Below are 19097 nucleotides of genomic sequence, written 5' to 3'. Positions count from 1 at the left end.
ACCAACCCCTACAGTCACCAGCTATCTCCTGAAGTGAACTCTAAAGAATGACCCTTGCCTGGCATATTCAGTCATTCAAACAACTTTAAAACTCTCAAATGAGTTGGACATGTCTGTTCGACATGACTGCTCTCTGTTGTCTCCCCCCAAGTATGGAAGCTCTCTACCAAGTATGGAAGCGGTAACTGCTTTGAAAAACATTGAATTCACTATCTTAGCTTCTCCATTGCCATGATGTTCCACAGCGATTGAAAGCAGTTCTCTATGAACTGGGAATGCCTTCTCTTACACCTGGTTGCAACACTGTTTTTGTTGCTATTAGGGGACAGCAAGATTGGAGATGTAAAGGTTGAGCTAGTTAAACTGTATTTGTATTGCTTTGAAACATAACTTATCACCCTCCAGCCAGCAAGAATGATTAGAAATGCTGTATAACGAATAATGAATTTGAAGTTTAACCTAATACGCCCCCATCCCGTGCTGTCATCGGGAAAGATTCTCAAGAAGTTGAGGTACATCATGCATGTCAGTTCTCAGAATTCATGCACCAGAAGTTTTATGAATGGCTGCTGTGCAGCTTCTTCGGCCTTAAGGTTATTATCTACAGAGACAGTCAGCTTTACCATAGCTAGAATATCCTAGAGGTGGTGGAGCCAAACCACGAATAGAGATATTGTGTCTTTGCCCCAAAGTGCTAGGACTAATTGTGTTGCTGCTACAAGTGCCATAGTCAGCTGTTTGCCCCTGATGGATTTTGGCAATCTGTTAGATGCGAATGATCTGCCCAGTAAGACCGCTCCCAGGTCTCTCAGTATCTGCGTTCCGAAGGCAGGATCCAAGTCAGTAATCACGTCATCTGAGAAACGCTCAAGCTTAGGACAACGCCACAGATGGTGGAGGAGAGATCCCACTGATCCACAGCCTCTCCAACATAGCTTATCATTGGTACTATTGCATTTTACCACTTGTCCGGAGTAATGCAGCAATATCACAGTAGCTTGTATCGGGTTTCTTGTGTTTGGACTTTGAAGGGGAAAGCACATGCCTTCTCAAACTGTTTACCTTATTCTGTGAATGAGATGTTTTCCTCCCAATTCCTTCTCCCATCTTTGTTGTCCTGGTGTTTAAGTCTGCCGGATGTGTCGATGAGAAACTTATATAGTATAGATATTAGTGCATTTGTCTAGGGCCATTTTTAAACCATCATTCGACTGGGGTAAGAGCCCGGGAAGCTCCTGCCTACATTCTCATGTGCATAGGCAAATGCGCACCTCTGCGTTTGCAAACCTTTCATGATCTAGAAGGCAACATTTCTGCCGAAGAGACCCAGATAGGAGAGTCTCTGCTGCTTTAAACAATAAACGCAACATCAGACATCCCCTTTCCCTCCACTGTCTACAGCATGTCAGTTCAATGGCTGAAGTGAAATAAGTATTGAAAGAAATAAGGGTGAACGGGTAATGGTATGTGGTGAAGCCTTTCCTGATAGCCACTTTGTGCCAAATGGCTGGAGTAACCCTGGTGACTGGGGATGAGTGCAGGCCCCAGCTTCTCTTCACCCTGTTCAACCATGGGGGTTAACCAGAGTGGAGTTAGCACTGTAAATTGTTAAATAAAGCACCACTGTTTCAAGGACTCTTTTTTCCCCTACATGACCAGGAAATGCAGCTTAGCAGCTTGGAAATAGGAGATGTATTGCTGAACTAACACTCCCCCTTCTTTGGGGCTTAGTACAGGGTTTTGACCACAATGTGCGGGCCCTTTCCTTTGCCATTTGTAGGAATTGATCAAGCGCTGGAGTTGTTTAAGTGTAGTGAGTGGGACTGAAAGTGCTATAGCTTAAAAAACCTAAAGAATCTTGGGTAGTACCTTCATCTTGATAACTGCCATTCTGCCCAACCACAAGAACCTTGTGGAATATCAGTGTTGAAAATATTGTTGGATAGCCTTGAGGAAGGTTAGAATAATTCAGTGTGACCATCTGGGTAGTTGTATTTGCAATGAGGAAACCCAACTAGCGAACACTGTCAGCTGGCCATGGGTTAGCCATCTACTGTATAAGGTGTCTTGCTGTCATGTGAGTGGGTTCAACAGGAGGGCTTCTGGCTTATTTACGTTCATTTTATAGCCGAAGACCCTCCAGGAGGATGATTCCGGGATCAGGGTCCATCAAGGATGGCATAATATCATCTGCACACATGGTAAGTTTATCTGTGTCTCTGCCAGTGGTAACCCCTTTTATGAGCTCCCTCTGTCTCACTGTGTTGGCAAACGGGTCCAGGATGAGGGCAAACAGAAGAGGCGCCAGGGAGTCCCAGCCCCATGCGCTGTAGGAGTGCTGTCATATAGGTTCAGTCTGTTGAACGCCTTTTCTGCATCTAATGACAAAAAGGTGGCATTTTTTTTCTTAAATGCTTCTTAGATTTTTGGGTGTTCTCAGCTATGTACCTGCATTTTTGGCATTGTTCTACATTGCCTGCCTGACTTGAAACCTGATTTGTTGGGTTCAACCAGATCTGGTAGATAAGGGCTCAGTCTGGCCCCTAAAATCCCCTTGGGTAGTTTCACGTCTAGGTTGAACAGAGATATGGGTCTGTAGGATGGACACATGGTTAGGTCTATCCCTGACTTGGGGATAGCTAATATAGCTGCATCATTCATGGTGTCAATGAGGAGACCGTTTTCACCAATTTAATTATATAGCCTGGTAAGGATGGGAGCCAGCGTATCACTATATAATTTAAAGAAGGATGCAGAGTACCCATCTTGTCTTGGGGACTCACTCTTCTTTAATTTAGAGATGGCTGCTATAACCTCTTCAATCTTTATCGAACCATCTAGCTTTTCCCATTTCTACAGGAGGTGTTCATGGAGGTACTTGGGCACTTTGTATTGGTTCATCACTTCCATGTGCACAGTTGTTGATAATAGGTGTGAAACATATCTGCAGTGGCCTTAGTTTAGTGTACTAGTGAGCTCTCAGCAGTAGCAACCACCTGGAATCCCTCCATAGTTATCGGTACTTTCAACTCTGAGGGGAGGATCTTCCCTGCTTTGTCAGTTGATAAGTAATACCATTGCTTAGTTTACAGAAGGGTATGCTCTGCACCATCCCAGTCCAGTGCCTTCAGTGTTGCTTTCTGAGGTTTAAAACCTGTTGTCAAACTTTATTAGATGGGGCTCATTTATGCTCAGTTTACACTTTCTCTGCTGAAGCTTTTAGGGTGACCTGTTTATTGTTCCTCATTTTACTGTATCTAGTCGTCATTGTGATGAAGTAAGCTTTAAGGAAATCCTATAACGTGGAGATTGAGGTGCCTGGAGTGTCATACTACTGGAGATAGCTAGTCATCTAAAGCTGGAGTACCACCCTATTAGAGGGATTCTGCAAAAAATGAACTGCCTTGTGGTTACTTTGTTGGGTTGAAAGTGTTAGTTTAGTGTAATGGTAAAAGAGTGTGTGGTCAGACAAGGCAATCAGGCCTATGTACACTGCAGAAATCAGCGCACCTAGGCATGTGGTTATCAGGAAATGGTCTAGCTATGCATAAGATATATAGGCTACTGAGTAAAACGTATAATCCCACCTCTACTCCTGCCAAACACACCATGCATCAAGCTGACCAATCTCCCTCAGCCAGGCCTTGAAGGAGTCAAAGGCAGACCCACTTCCTTTGTATTTCGTAGAGGCCCTGTCCTCCAGATTGTCCATCATTATATTTAGATTACCACCAATGAGCAAATCTCCCTGTGTGGGTTCCAGCCCCATGGACGTAAGGCTCTTCCTGTATGTTAGGTGCGTTTATGTAAAGAATGGAGTACTTATGATCACTGGTTTGGATTCCTACCACCAGGGCTCTAGCCTTTGTGTAAGGAAAGGCTTCTAGTATGTTCCCTTGAATGGCCCTGCTAAATAGAATCAATACCCCTACTCATTTTGTTGTTGTAGAGGAAAAATATTGTCTGGGAAATATTTCAAGTGGGTTTTGTGGTGATCGTCTTCAGCTAGTGGATCTCTTGCAAGAGGCTAATTTCAACCTCTGTGCTTTTTATAAATGTAATGATTGCCAGCCTCTCAGCAGGGGGAATAGGGCCTTTTGCATTTGGACTGACAATCTTCATGCCTTAGGAGTTGATCCCCTGTGGTTTAACTGAACCATCAAGTTCTAACCCCTTAAAAGTAAGCCCAATCCCTTGAGTGCCAGATAATAGTGCAGGAACTTCACCCCTTTGCTTGCCGCTGACCAGGTTTACCCTGCACCCCTCCTCCCACCCTCTCCCATAAACCATAAGCCCATAGAACTGAAATCATTAGTTAAACTCAAGTGTCGATTCATCCATCGTCTGATTCATTTGGCGTTCATCTTAGTCCAAGCAGATCACCGTGTGGCCCAACCCTCCACCCCTATTCCTGTTTTCAGTTCCCTTTGAGCTTGGGGCTGTTCGAAACTCAGTTGGCTGTGTCATCACCCTCCTCCTGGTCCATCTAGTTATCGTGGTGATTGTCGCCCTTCTCCAGAGACCAGGTGAACTGATTCCTTTTTCCAGCTTCTCTGAGTGCCTCTCGCTTTGCCCTCTCGATCTCCCTTCATGGCGGGGGACCTGTTCCAAGATTCTTTGTCACCGTGTACCATTGGCAGCACGGACTCACATCATCCTGTTCCAACATGGAAGGGAAACAAGCCTCCTCCCCATCTGGTATATCCAGGATCTGCTGCACTTCTTGCGGTGCCTCGGCATAGTGCTTCTGGCCCTGTTACTCAGAAACCAGCTAGAATGGATGTCCCCATTTATAGAGGGTCTTGTGGTGCAGAGGAAATCCTGCTTCAGCACCTTTGAAGTGTGGGAATAGCAATATTTTTTATAGTAAGCTAGGTTGTATAGTTTCACTCAGAGTATGTATATGAGTCATGAAAGCCTCCTTTTCATCAAAGAAATGTACTCTGGTTAAGATGTCAGGTGTCTCCTCCTTCCTCTGCCCTCCATGTTTGGTTCTTTGATTGTGGTCTAGGCATATTTGTGGATAGTCAGGTCAGCCTCCAAGGTGATGCAAGAGTTTCTTCACATATATTTAGATGTCTGGGGCTTCCACTCCCCATGGGAGGCGAGGCCTCTAAAGCATATATTGTTTTGTCTACACCTATTTTCTAGGTCTGCCTGTAACTGATAGAGACTTCTAGCCGCAAATGCCTAACGTTATAATTATCCTCATGCATCAGACTGGATCCAGAAATGTTTCATGAGAAGTACACCTGCAAACTGGTATGTGGCGTTGTTTGGCTCTGTTTGGTGTTGTTGGTGTTATCTACACCGGAAGGGACATGCACGATGCCTATATAGGCACCACTCCAGCATGCTGACATCAGTTCCTTTCTTTCGCATGTCAGCACAGATCTTGAAAGATCTACCGCCAGTCAATTTCTGACTGACCTTTTTTTGCCTCTTTGTCAAACCATTTTTGAAAGATTTCCACTGGTGTGGCAGGATGTCAACTATGAAGGCTCACTTTAAGCCTTGCAGTGCCTGTTACCAGCAGATGTCTGTGAAGTACCTGCACCTTATTTGCCTCTCGTGCCTCGAGCGCGACCATGATGCAGTGACCTGTGTTGACTGCCGTGCAATGCACCCCAAGGCCTTGAGGGAGTGTTCCCTCAAGCTCCTTACCGCTTGACGCTGCAGCAGTCTCGATCCCAGGTGAAATGATGGTCCTGTGATCAGTTTTGGAGCCCAAGATCCTCATCACACTCCAAGTTGCCTTTGGGTAAGCCCCACAAGTAGTTAAAGAGGTCTTTGACTTCGCCATGTCCATTGAAGTCATCGGGCGAGACTAGGGAGTGTCGTCATTAGAGGCCTGGCTCCACGGTTGAGCATACGCCTGGTTTGCCTTTGTACTTGCTCAAGTTTCTGGGAGCCGGAGCAACCCCGTCCAACTTTCGAGTTCTGTGAGTCGATGCACCTCCTATTTGGGTGGCCGGTTAGCGCTGGCGTGCCTTTCGGCCTCACATGTTCCACGGATAGATCTGGACTTGTGCCGGTCGTACCACCTCAACCTTCCCCAGCCATATTCCTCATGCGATGCTCCCAGCGCCACCGTCGGCACCCTCCCAATTCTCATCCCTGACTCAGACATGGAGCCTGAGGGGCGTCATCCATTGGGAGTCATGCCTTCCAGGCCAGAGGGCAAGTCCTATTCTTATTGGCTGGCAATGGGGAGTGGTCGCAGGACCCTGAAGAATACCAGCCCCTAGACCCCAACATGGAATTGTGTGAGGAATTGGCAGATGCTAGTGGACTGGACACCTCTCCAGATACGGACATGCTCTATCCTCGTACTGTGGCTATGGAGGAGGGGGCTTCATTTGCTTTGGTGGTGAGAAAGGCTGCAGAGGTCCTGGACCTTAGCCTAACCTCAGGGGTAGGTAAGACTAAGGTCTTTACAGAGGTGCTACAGCTGGAGTGACTCCTTCAAAACTGCTTCTCCCATTCAGTGAAGCTCTCATGGACATCCTGCTGGGGACTTGTTCCAAACCCTGTTCAGGGGCTCCTGTGAACAATCCGATTGCCCACTGTCATGCCCCAGGGGAACCCAACTTCCTCACGCAACACCCTGCCCTTGAGAGCTTGGTGGACCAAGCCTCCACCTCCTGTGTAAATCCTGGTGCTTTCAGGCCCAGTTCACTGGATAGGGAATCCAAGAGGTTGGACACCTTAGGAAAAAAACATGTTTTCTTCCACCAGCCTGGCACTGTTGTCTGTGAACACTGCTTGCCTTTTGGGCCGTTACTCCAGTGTACTGTGAGATTCAGTTGAGCAGGTGCTGCCCATGGTCCTGGAGGAGGCTTGGGCCATACTCTCCCAGGCTTGATCTGACCGGGGAGATGCAGCAAAGTTCATGATTTGACATGGCCTGAACATGACTGACTCGCTGGGCATAGCTGTTTCTTAGCCAGTGGATTTATGGCACCACACCTGGCAGAGAACAACCTTTTCTGGGAATGTCCAAGCATCGCGTATGGACTTGCTCTTTGATGGCTCCTGTCTCTTTAGATGCAAGGAGGTCTCAGCACTGGAGTGCTTCAAGGATAGGAGAGCTACAGCCAGCCCTTGGGCCTTTCCATGGCCCCTCGCCAAACCCAGTGTGTCTTTCGCTCCTTTCTTTGCAACAGAAGGGGCTTCTAGCTGCATCTTTACCAGCCCAACCACCACAGCATGCAAGCTTCCCAGCCTCTGTCTGAGGACACAGTACCCACAGAGGTCAGGCCAGTCCACCACGCCCCCAGCAGCCACAGCCTCTGAACCCCTTTAGTTTGCCCTCTTACCATCATGGGCACCCAGTGTGAGGCAGGATAGGCCATCATCAATTTTTGTTATACCAGCAGCACTCTGGTGTTCACCAAGGGAATGATGGTGATTGCAGTTCATCTAGAGAGATCAGGGGTGCCAGTCTTACCCATCTCAATGTTTGGCTTTTGAAGGCGAGCTCACCACAAGCTGTTGTCTTCCACCTCCAGACTATGGTGAACCTTATGCACTCACAGGGTTTCACATTGAACATGCCGAAGTCACACAAAACTCCCTCTCAGCCTGGATCTTTTGTATCCTGTTGTTCCCTTTCTCTGGTTTTTAACTAAGTTGTGTTTTGTGTACCTTCTTTAGCGCCAGGACGCCCCTTTGCTGGGGCAGCTGTGTGCGGTATAAGTGTGAATAACATAACATAACATAACATGCTCCCTTTCATCAGAGCTGTTCTGGACACAGTGCAGTTTTGGGCTTATCCTTCCAAACAGCGAGTCCAGGATATTCAGGTCATGATATCTATGTTTCAGCCTCTGTCCTGCATCTGCTTTTGACTCATGCACGCTAGCATATGCGAGCTTAGCAATGGGACTTAAAGTTTCAGTGGGCGCAACATCAGGAGAATCTCTCTGACATGGTCTAGATCTCAGAGGGAACTGCAAAAGATATGCAGTGGTGGCTAACAAAGGGTAGTTGGGTCATCAGCACACCCCTTTCCCTTCACCAACCAGATCTGACAATGGTGAGCAATGCGTCATTTCTGGGATGGGGTGGCTATCTAGGAGAGGTGGAGATCAGAGGACTCTGGTCTCTGAGCAGAATCGAATCTGGACTCCACATCAACCGCCTGGTGATCCACCTGGAATTGAAAGCCTTTCTGCCCTCCTTCAAGGGACAACAACACTGCCAATTGGTATTGCAACAAACAGGGTGGGGTGGGATCATGGACCCTATGTCAAGAGGCCCTGCATCTATTGATGTGGCTGGAACATCAGGGCATACACATGGTGGTTCAACACCTGCAGGCAGACAAACTCAGCCGACCTTGCCTAGCTGATTCCAAATGGCTTATCCATCCAAAGGCGGTGCAAGGTATATTTCAACAGTGGGGAGAGCCCTGGTTTGATCTGTTTGCCAGCGCTGAAAATGCACAATGTCAGCAGTTCTGCATGCTGGAGTTTCAAAGGTGCCTCTTTTGTGGAGATGCTTTTCTTCTCGAGTGGAGCTCAAGCCTTTCCGCCCATACCACTACTGCCCAGAGTTCTCAAGAAGATATGGAACGACCAGGCCCAAGTCATCCTTGTGACTCTAGATTGGGCTCAGAGAGTTTGGTATCCCGAGCTGTTGAGCATATGCATCGGTCCTTCGATCATGCTGCTCCTTCAGGAGGATCTTCTGTCACAGCAACAGGGGATGGTACTCCATCTGAACCTGTCAATGCTTCGCCTTCATGCATGGCGATTGAGCTGTGAAAGTTTACAGCTTTCGACCTTTCGCCAAAGTCTGCGCTGTTATTTTGCAGCCAGGCATCCCTCCACCAAGACTATATACGCCTGCCATTTAGGCACGTTTGTTATGTTATGTTATGTTATAGGCTGATTTGTATCGCGCACTGTTAGTCGAGACTGTCCTGGCGCGTAGAGGAAACAAAGACAGCATAAATCAGGGAACTAAAAGGCTTGTTTAAACAGATGTGTTTTTAATAGTTTTTTAAAAATGGGCAGATCCATAGTATGTCGTAGTTTGTGTGTCATGGTGTGCAAAGAAAAGGTTGACCCTTCTCTTTATCCTTTCCCTTTCCCAGCAGGGCTCTACGCTGGGTACCCTAAAAGTCTATTTTCTGCCATCTCAGCCTTTCTGTTGTTGCCTAATCAGCCAGCCCTCTTCAAATCCCATGTAAATAGGTTCTTGAAAGATTTGCACCTTTGCCCTTCGTTATGCCTCAGTGAGACTTTAATTGGGTCTTAACTTTTCTGACTTGAGCTCCGTTTTAGCCAATGCTCAATTGTCCTCTCAGACTGCTTACCATCAAGACCGTGTTCCTCATGGTGCTAACATCTGCCCGGAGAGTCAGTGAGATTCAGACTTTGTCATCCAAGCCTCATTACCTGAACATCTACCCATACAAGCTGGTTCTTCGCACTAGAGCTTCCTTTCTGCCGAAAGTTGTCACTCCTTTTCATACAGGCCAGTCCATCACCCTGCCTACCTTTTACACTCTGCCACATCCCTCTAAGGAAGAGAAGAAACTCCACCAACTGGACCAAAAAAGAGCACTGTGGGTCTACCTTGACTGCACTAAAGAGTTCTGGGTGATGACCAACTCTTCATGGGGTATGTCGAAGTGAAAAAGGGAAAGGTTGTGCAGAAATAAACCATCTCTGTTGGATCGTGCCCTGCATTAAGATCTGCTACGCAATGGCCAAGCCGCAACCCCCTGAGGTTTTGAGTTCTCATTCCACCAGAGCTAAGGCTGCGACTACTGCATTAGCATGCAGAGTTTTAGTCCTGGATATCTGCCAGGTGGCAACGTGAGCTTCTCTACACACATTCATGAAGCATTACTGCCTGGAAAAACAGGTCCGTTGAGGTGGTCATTTTGCTTGTTTCGTCATGCAGAACTTTCTAGTATGAAACAGTTTTGCAGGCCCCCCCTCCAGTGAGTTATTGCTTAGGTATCTAATCTAAGGTAAAGAATATGTGCCTAGATGTCTCTATCAGATGAACAAGTTACTTTCCTTCAGTAATCCCTTATCTGGTAGAGACTCTGTCTAGCCACATACTCCTTACCGACCCACCCATCCTACTGGCTCTGCAAACAGATTTCTAGGGACAGTGCTGTTCCATTTTCAGGGCCCTACTTCTATACTCCAGTAGTGAATCTTCTTCACTGCACTGTAATGCTGGCATGGAAAGTCCCGAAAAGGAACTGCTGTCAGCGCGCTGGGGTGGAATCTATAAAGGTTCCATGCATGTCACCTCCAGCGCGGATGACGCTACATGGAGTCGAATGACGCAACCTACCGGCGTGCAGGGGTACTGCTCATGAAAAAATTCCAGATCCAGTCTGACTCCTAGGGATAATGTTAAGGTAAACCATCTGCAGCTAAAAAGAGTGTCTATCAGATAAGGCATTACTGAAGGTAAGTAACATGTTCTTTATGCTAGCTTATTGTACCTATCTTCCAGCACCAACAATCTCATACTCAGTTTGTGAGTCTCATCCAACCATGGGTCCATATTTTGCTCAGTTTCATTCAATTGGGTCCCAAGATTAGATATCTTCTTGAATATCTTGATCAGATATATCTTCTTGAATGTCTTTCTGGTACTTCTTGAGGTCTATGCGAATTATGCTGATTTCATCCTTTGTTTTGTTTATGAACTGCTCCACAAAGTGTTGGGAGATATTAACCCACTCCCCCCCCTCCAGCTAGAGGGTCTGATCTTCACTTCAGAAGTGATCATTTTCGTTGACCCATCTGGTTTGGTCTTCTTTGTTGTTCTAGGTGTTAGCATGTCTTTTATGGACGTATCCCTCCTGGGTCTAGTAGGTACCGTCTTTTTATGGTTGTAGGTGTGGGCCACCATGCTAAGAGCTGCCTCGGTGGCAGGGCTGTTGTCTACGGCAGAATTTGATCATCCACAGAGAGACGTGGCCCAGTGTTCCCTGTTGCTGTTAGCAACATACCCTGGTTCCCCCAGGAGTCTAATGTGACCCCAGGGTTCCAGGATCAGAGGTGGCAGATGCTCACCTGGGCAGAAGTCGCGTGCATCTCTACAGCTCCAGGTAGAAAGGAGACAGCCAGTGGGTGTGTTCTCTCCACGCTCCCCTCGTCCAGACTTGGGCAAGACCCCAGGTGCACGCCCCACTACAGTGTGTTCAGGTCTCTGGTGGGGAGAGTTCACATCATCACCTTTCTCACGAGTCCCCCAGCGGCACCCACCAGCCGGTACGCTCTCTGAAGAAACCCCAGTTATATTGTGGGCTCCTTAGCTCATTCCACAGAGTTTGATGAATCCTGATAGGTCACACAGGGCCACAGCGAAAGCAGCAGGTGACCTCCACCCATTCTTTAGAGGCTCTGAGACATATGTTCTGCATCACCCTCTCACCCAGAAATATGTGGCCGGGGTGTGAGCCCCATGGCTCCAGGAAGCTCAGGGCAGCTCTACCCTCTCTTATAGTCATCTCTCATGTGTCAGTTCACGCCTCTGGCTCAGTATGATGGTCAGAGCCTAGACCTTGCTCTTGTCAGGCAAGATGGTTCCAAAATATCGGAGGTTGTCCTTAATAGTGAGCTTCCAGTATGCTAGCATCACAGGGCAGGCCCACTAGACACAAGGAGTTGTATCTTACACCCACATTCCCTCGAGCACAAATCTGATACATCAGAATAGATAACCAACAATGAATAAGGAGTCAGATGCTTAAGGTACATCAACGTATGTACTACGTCCCTATTGTAAATTGAGAGTTTAATCTCCTGGATGTCTTGGCAAAAGGTAGCCCATCATTCAACAGTAGTCTGAGCCCCAGCTCATATTTGGAAAACACTTTGCTCTCTAGTTTACTCCTCCTTTCATAAATGTTTTCATCTATCTCTATAGATGGGACAGTACCCTGGGCATGGAAGAGGGGATAGATACTACCTTACCTCTGTTATAGAGATATATTTTAGACCCAAAGGATACAGCCTATTGTCGCCCCATTAGCTGTTTATCCCCCTATTGGGAAAAACTTGGAGAAAATAGATGCTAAGCAGCTCTCTTTATTCTTTTTTTTTTAGAAATCTTTCTATTAGGTTTTAGAGAGAGAGAAAAAAGTGAACAAACATAACGGCACAATAAGCACATATCGGAAAACAATAAGGCAGTTCCAAAAAGCGTGGCAATTACCGCGTCAGTAGAAAGCCATGCGTGTCAAACAACTCCCCCAGGCAAATATTTTACTCACCCCCAGAAGTGTCCTCATCTCAATCACTCCCTCCCTATCACTGAGCTCTCCAGAAGGCCCACACGTTGTCCCATTACTTGGGGTATCCCCAGCTTTTGTATATTGTCTTTTCAGTAGACACGAACCAGTACATATTGTTGCACCAACCCTGTGACTGTGGCACATCCGGTACCCCCCACTTTTGAGCTGTGTTTCTCTTGGCCACTCTCTGTCCAATGGAGAGCCATATTCGACTATATCGGGGAGGTGGTGTCTCACCCAAAATATTGAGAACACCATTTGATTGTACCCAGAACCTGGTATCCTGTAGTTATGCGCATCATTTCACTAATGGGGGACAGGTAGAGCTTTATTCGTGGGCAGTTCCAAATAATATGTATGAAATGTCCCGCAGCTGCTGTTGTAGTTCTACCTAAGGAATGAAGTGTGGTTCAGGAGTAGTATGAGCGATGTAATAGGCGCAGCTGGACAAATCTAAAGCCTGATTTGATCGCTATCTGTCTGGGGGCTCCCAGTGCTTGCTCCCATTCACCCTCTTCGAATTTTCCAACTTCCTCCTCCCACTTCGCCCTGAGGGTTTGCATGGGGTCGGGGCATTGTTGAGTATTTTACTATATATCAGGGTAATAGCTTTCTTGGATAATCGGTACAACAAAACACGTTCTTCCAGTGGGAAGAATTCCTCGATGGATGTGGCAGTAGGTACGTGTGCAGCAGTGGCTTGTTTGAGCTCTCTTTATTCTATCTCCTTAGAATGAAAAGAAAAATAAAATCATTCTTACCAGAGGAATGTCAAAGGATAGTGATATCAGCTCTAATCGTGTGTGGACTACTGCAATACCCTTTACCTTAATATAAAGAGACAACACCTAGACAAGCTTCAATTAGTACAAAATGCAGCAGCTAGACTGCTTACTGGGACACCAAAGTTGGTTTCTGTGAAAAAAGAAATGAAAACACTACATTGGCTCCCAGTGAAACGACGGGTACATTTTAAATCCCTTGTGTATGGTCTTAAAGGCACTTCACAGAATTGGCCCAGACTACCTGAAACGGCGTTTCAAATGGTACATCTGCAGAAGAGCTTTTCGCTCTGCTAAAGCAAAAAGGGTGGTTATACCTCTAGCTGGGGTGGTGGAGGTTTTGTCACATGTGCATAGGAAATCCGCAACAATCTATTTGGAATAACTTTGGCGCCGGTTGACGAATCTTTGCGAAATTTTCAAAACTAATGGCCAGCTCCGGCCCGCTCCTATCCTTGAATTCTCGGGCTGATTCGTCAAGCGAGGGCCGAGAAAAAAGGGGGGTCCCAAAACGTGTTTTCTCCTTGCAATTTTGCTTAGGAACCGTTCATCGCGGCTACAGCCCGAACTGATAAACAAAATTACACCAAATTTAGCAAAGAGGTAGTCCTTGGTTCAGACTCATGCCTTTTGCTTAAATGGTGTAAATCCGTTCAGTAGTTCCTGAGAAAATTATATTTAAAAGTACATATATATCTATGGCCGCGCAGGATCCGCGCACCCTTTGCGCACCCTGCTGTGCACGAGCTGTATTGCTGTATTCTAATTGGCTGTCAACATTCCAAATCAGGAAGTGTTGGCAGCCATCTTGTGCCTCGGTAGAACCGAGGCACAAGAAACCTATAAAAAAAACATGCAAAACGCGAAAAGGGGCAGGGTAGAAACAGAGTGCCTCCCTAGACCTGTTCAGGGGGTCCCACAAGGACCCCCAAGGCCCAAATTATTATTATTATTTTGTTTTAATCTGCAAAATCCGCGCAGGATGCGCGAATCCTGCCGATCAAAAATCAAAAAGGATAATTACCCCCCGGGGGGCCCAATCCCGGAGGCATGATGAAAAAAAGTGTGCCTCGGTGACCGCCAGCCCCCGGGGCTTTATCATAATATAGGCGGGAGGCTCACGGGCCCCACGCAGCCCCAGGGATCGGCACACCCCGGGCTTCTAAAAATTTGGAGTGGGGGGGCTCTCAGGCACCCCCAGCCCCAGGGACCGCCACCCCCGGAGCTTCTCAAAACCCGGTGGGGGCTCTCAGGCCCCCTCAGCCCCGGAGACCACCACCCCTGTGGCTTTAAAAAAATCAATGGCGGGGGCTCACAGCCCCCCCCCCCCGCGGCCCCGGGGACCGTGAAGAACCGGGGTTTAACCCAGCAGCGTCAGGGGCACGCCTAAGATCTTCGAGTTCACCTGTCTTGGTATACAGAGACACGGAATACTTCTGGATGGCATCAGAGACCAAGTTTATTAGCTGCAGCTAGTAACAGTGATCCTAGAAATACGTCACGGTGTAAATTTCTCAGGAGACTGCTCATTTTACTAAGGCGAGACGTCTCCTTATATACCCAATATTCACATTATAAATGTACACCCACTGCACAAAATTCTAGCCAATAAGGTACATTTTCAAACAAAGTATCACATAACAAAAACTCAATTTACAGTATCCCAACCCAAAAGTTAATTATTAGGAATGCCCCAAATTCAATCTCCACAAGCCGGACAAACCTATAATTGAAAGCATAACCCATGTAATGAAGAAACATAAAAAAGAAACAGTAACAGATGCTGAACAAGATAAGGCATGTGCAAGGAAACTAAAAGTTACCGATGTCCTGAACAATGATTGGCAATCTTAGACAAAGATCGATCAGGGAAATTGGCTTTGCGAAGTCAGTTTCAGGTGAAGAGGTCAGTTTCTTACAGTTCATTTCAGAGTCAAAAAGAAACCTAGTTAATGTATACATGAACTAAGAAGGCCAGGCCACTTTGTTCGCCAGGCTACCTTCACAGGCCTACGTGAGGGCAACACAAAATGGTGGCACAGAACAAAATGGAGTCAGACTCGAGAATTACAAAACCTCAGACCCTCCTTTTGCCATTACGTAGGCAATAACCTAAGACTCATGTTAATCTTAATCTAGGTCTATGTCGATATTCATTAGGTCATCAAGGTGTTGCTGTAGCATCATCTTATTATTCTCTACTTTTCTCGGGACAGGTCTCCGAACACACATAGTAGCACAAAGACTACAAATGGCGGGACCACACTGGATGCAAAGACAACAAGAGAAAAGGATGGTTAAACCCATACCAAGGAAAGTCAGAGTCTTCCTTCCCCATTTGGACAGCAGTCCCCAAAACCATCCCGTCAATGACCAGTCTCCTTCGTCTACATGGATAGACTCAGAGATTTTATACAACCTAGAGATGGCTTGGTACACTGTAGGGGCATTATCTGGTATGTAAACACAGCAACTGGATCCAATCAATTTACATACTCCTCCTCGATCTGCAAGTATGATGTCTAATACCATACGGTTCTGCTAAGTCATAAGGCGGTCCGCTTGAAGCTCAGCTGTAACATTACTAAGAGCACCTGCTGTCTCATTAATAGTAGCTTCAACAACGCGGACAAGCTGTCGAATATGCCTACTATTGATCATAGGACCCCAAAAGGGCAGGAAGCCCTTGAAGAAATCTCCTACTTCGTGTGCTGCAGTATCTTCCTGATTGAAGACACCTCTACCATATCTCGTTCTATGATAGTCTGAAGCAGTAGTGTATGTAGGGGGAAGCAGAAACGCCACATAACACGTACCTGAAAAATCAGGTGGTAACCATGTGTAGGCTCTGTCATGACAAACAAAATATGTGCCTTTAGCTGGCACAAACGGTGGAGAAGTCCGAGATGAATAGACATTGGTTTGAGCACACACACTCTTACCTAGCTGAGCTTTCGGATTCCGACCATTACCTTGCAAACAAAAATGGCCTCGGTGGGGTACAATCCAAATAGGGGTAGACCTTTTTCGTCTCTCCTTCTCTGTTAAGCTGGTACTATATCCAGTCATGTTCCAACCAACATAAGCCTGCACCTCATCCTTAGGGATAGCATTATATGCCTCTATATCTCGGATCATAGCTACTATTCCCCTTATCAAGGCACTATTGCTCGAGTTATCTTTAACCCCTTGCATGCTGATGACGAACCCCAGCCGTCATGCACTACAGTGCTCGTGTGCTGATGACGGCTGGGGTTCGTCATGGCCCGCCCCTGTTCATTTGTTTACAGCACAGGGGCGGAAACGGGCCAGCAGTGAAGGGGTTAAGGGAACGTAAGGGGAGTACCTCATTTGCATAGATAAACATGGTCTGAAAAGTCCACACAGACCCATTAAAAGAAAACGGCAAAACCAAATATGGCATACCTTTATCTGTCGTATGAGGCATAAGACCACAAACCCAACAATTAGTGGTATTTACTACTAACTGATGCTGATGCAACAACTGTATGAACGAGTTGTTGACAAATTCTGATCTCCTTGTCTGTTCATGTTCAAGCAACGTATAAAACTGGTGCAAAGAAACAGTAGTGAAAGAAAGCATAGGTGGAGAGGTGGTTGCAGAGGTCTGTTGTGTAGCATAGACAGTCCAACCCACACAAGCTAATGTGATACTTAAAAACATCAAAAAGCACAATATTATAAAACATTGGTATGTATCAATGTACAAAATCTTGTCTTAAGATCTATTCTCTCAACATCTCTTTCAGTTACAACAGACTCCATCCTCTAACGTGCTGCTCGCTGCAATTTTCCTTCTTCACTCAAGTGTGCGTCCAGGCGTCCTAGACGTCCCTAGAACCGCAGACCTTTCGTCAATGCGCGGGCCACCCCTTAAGTCTTAAACCGCGACCCTGCTGCTGACCCCGGGTGGTGGTTCGAAAAAGAAAAAGAAAAATAGTCTCTTGTCTAAAAGAGTGTAATTCACAAAAAAAATCAGATTTTATTTGTCCTTTTTAGACCTTAAGTTGTAGCGTTCTTTACCATGCACAGTTTGATCCTGAAAGAGGGTCTCTGGGTGCTTAGTATCAAGTCTCAAACACGGAGGCACAGCTTCTTGCAAGACTTCATCATCCGTACATTCTGACTGAGTCCATTCCAGATGTGCATCGCTAAAAGGTACAAATCTCGGAACCCTTTCACTCTCGAAATCGGCAATACCTTCCCGGACCCACTTATCGTACGGTAAGGGCAAAGGTATCTTCTTGCAATGGGTACCATGTACCCAGTTTTTCTTGCTGAACACCTTAATAGCAGTCCGAGTTGATAACAGGACTTGGTATTGACCAGTCCATCTTGGTTCCAAGTTCTTTGACCTCTGGAAATTCCAGGTTAGAATCCAGTCGCCAGGTTGAATCTTGTGGCCTGCATCTACAGAAACTGAAGGTAAAGTCTCATGGACCTGTTGGTGAAGAACACGCAATTTACCAGTCAAATCATGTAAGTAGTCAACCAACATAGGGTACTCGATATCACGGTACTTCTTAGGCCTCGGCACACCCCAGACATTCGCCGGACGTCCAAAAACAATCTTGTATGGGCTAAGTCCCACGCGAGAATGTACTGTCGTTCTCGTGGATAAAAGTGCCAATGATAAGGCATCGGGCCATGTAAGACCAGAGCTCGCTTGCACCTTGGCCAACTTCAGCTTCAGAGTGCCATTATAGCACTCGACCAGGCCTGCTGACTGTGGGTGATTCGCAGCGTGAAATTTCTGTTTGATACCCAGACCCGCACATACATCTTCATAATCTGACCCACAAATTCACTTCCATTATCACTCCATACCATCCTCGGCAAGCCATATCTGGGAAAGAATTCTTTGAGAAAAACCTTAGCTGTAGACAAGGCAGTATTATCTTTTAGGGGGTAGGCCGCTATCCATCTGGAAAAGGCACAAACAACCACAAGGACATACTTCAAGTTATTGCATCTTTCCATATGAATGTAGTCTATCTGCAGCACCTCGAACGGATACGTTGGAGGAGCAAAATGACCCGCTGGAGTTGGGGTTCCCTTTCCAGGATTATGCATCAAGCAAATCATGCAGTGTTTAACCAAATTCTCAGCACACCTAGGAATTCCATAATTCTGCCATACCGGAGCCAACAATTTACATATCCCTTTTGAACTAATGTGAGCCAATCCATGAGCCATAGTAACCCCCGGAAGCACATATGCATCCGGCAACAACCATCGCTGGTGCTTTGACACCTCAACCCAACAGCCTGTTGAATCCAACATTCCCGTACTCTCTCTCCACATACTCAATTCTTTCTCAGTAGCTTCTGCCTGAATCATCTTCACACTTTCTGTTGTATCTTCACACATTCCTCCTTCCACAACCCATCTGGCAAGACCTGCAACGTACAACCGACTCATCACATCTTTCGCGGTTTCTCTCGCTACTTCATCTGCAAACGCATTCCCTCGACCCACATCATCCGTAACCTTCTTATGCGCACTACACTTCACTATTGCAATTTGGGTCGGCAAAGTAAGTGATTCAAGAAGTTCACTCACTAATTGTCCATGCTGAATTTTCGTACCATGGGAAGTAAGAAATCCTCTCTCTTTCCACAAGCGACCAAAATAGTGAGCCACGCCAAATGCGTATTGGCTATCAGTATAAACATTCACTCTCTTTCCTTTTGACAACACACACGCTCTAGTCAATGCTTGCGCTGAATTCTGTGCAATATGTGCTGTTTCAACAATCGTGTGCAAAGTTGTGACAGCATATGCTGCAGTCGTCTCTCCATTCGGAAGCTTAAAGCACGAACAATCTACCCATAGGGTACCATCAGGATTCAAAAGAGGATTATCTTTCAGATCAACGCTACCCTTCGTTTCCTCCTCTGTCCGGAGAAAACAATCATGCTGTTCCTGAGCATCTGTCTCTACAAAAATCGGCAACAATGTAGCTGGATTCAATGTGTTGCACCGCTTGATGTGCACATGGCTAGTCAAAAGCGTCAACT

At 46.5% G+C, this 19097-nt stretch overlaps 1 protein-coding gene across 1 annotated transcript in view; it reads left to right on the top strand.

The window, feature by feature from the left end:
• CERKL (CERK like autophagy regulator) overlaps positions 1 to 19097 on the top strand; it is a 593964-nt gene that overhangs the window by 340528 nt on the left and 234339 nt on the right. The gene's annotated exons all lie outside the window — the stretch shown is intronic.

This window comes from Lissotriton vulgaris, chromosome 2_1 (assembly GCF_964263255.1).
Source record: "Lissotriton vulgaris chromosome 2_1, aLisVul1.2, whole genome shotgun sequence".
In the NCBI taxonomy this organism is placed as follows: domain Eukaryota; kingdom Metazoa; phylum Chordata; class Amphibia; order Caudata; family Salamandridae; genus Lissotriton; species Lissotriton vulgaris.
The sequence above is the reverse complement of the archived record's forward strand: the minus strand, read 5'-3'. Positions and strand labels throughout refer to the sequence as shown.